The sequence below is a fragment of the Etheostoma spectabile genome, chromosome 3, assembly GCF_008692095.1.
Source record: "Etheostoma spectabile isolate EspeVRDwgs_2016 chromosome 3, UIUC_Espe_1.0, whole genome shotgun sequence".
NCBI classification, from domain to species: Eukaryota; Metazoa; Chordata; class Actinopteri; order Perciformes; family Percidae; genus Etheostoma; species Etheostoma spectabile.
The window spans coordinates 13,250,987-13,252,229 of record NC_045735.1 but is presented as its reverse complement, the minus strand read 5'-3'; the positions used below and the strand labels follow the sequence as shown (position 1 = coordinate 13,252,229).

Genomic DNA, 1,243 nt, shown 5'->3' with positions numbered 1-1,243 from the left:
TAGCAGAATGCTGAAAGCAGCAGAAATGCAGAACTGAGTACACTTTAATATCTGTTTAATTATTGCAAGTAATATCATCATTGCGATATTCAACAAAGTTATTGCATATTTTCCTTATATCTTGCTGCCCGAAAGCAGGGCACCCATTTTTTTGATCAAATGTTTCTATTTGTATAGTTGTCTTTGGTTATTATAACACTGTTGCAGAGAAGGAGACAGGACTTTAGACATGCTGAGATCATGAGGGCAAATGCACATAGAAAATTATGAATCATATTTTCCATATACTATACCATGACTTTTTAAAACATTCCATACTCGACATACAATAGTATGACTTTTTAATGGCCTTTCTAGACATACTATGCTATGGAGCTGGAACAGTGGCTCAGTTAGCACAGCTCCAAAAGGCACCCAGCAAGAAGTCAGTGCCGACAAGGAACCAGGTTTGATTCCCAGCCTGGGCGGGTCTGTTCATGACTTACATGACGACATCACATACCATGACCTTTTTATGACTTTGGTCGACATACTATAATACAACTTTTTTAATGAATTTTTGTTGACTACTATGCTTTGAATTTTTTTTGAAATACTGTACTATGAATTTTTTATGACATTTTTTTGACACACTAAACTATGACTTTTTAAGACTTTTTGCACATACTATACATTACCTTTTTATGATTTTTACTATAATACACTACTATACTACTGTACTACACTTTTTATGATTTTTTTTCTGTGTACCATTCTACGACTTTTTAATGACTTTTTTCGACATGAATTTTTATGGCTTTTTTCAACATACTCCGCAATGACTTTTTATGACTTTTTATGAACATGACTTTTTTTGACATACTATATTATCACTTTTTTGTCAACTTTTTTCAACATATACAAGACATATTTATCACTTTTTTCAACATGCTATACTATGACTTTTTTATGACTTTTTACGACATACTATACATTGACTTTTTATGACTTTTTTTCAACATGAATTTTTATGACTTTTTTTCAACATACTGTACTATGAATTTTTTAATAATTTTTTTCAACACACTGTGCTATGAGTTTTTCATCATTCTTTTCGACATACTCTACCATGACTTTTTTATGATTTTTTTCAACATACTATTCTACAACTTTTTCATGATTCTTTTCTGTATCATATCGTGTTTTGTATGTATTCTGATCTGTATCTGTTTACCACATGAATTATCTGTATCCGTATCCGTAC

At 31.0% G+C, this 1,243-nt stretch overlaps 1 protein-coding gene across 4 annotated transcripts in view; it reads left to right on the top strand.

Annotated features, from left to right (window-relative positions):
* Nucleotides 1-1,243, top strand: part of sphkap (SPHK1 interactor, AKAP domain containing) — a 120,756-nt gene that overhangs the window by 114,005 nt on the left and 5,508 nt on the right. The window lies entirely within an intron of this gene.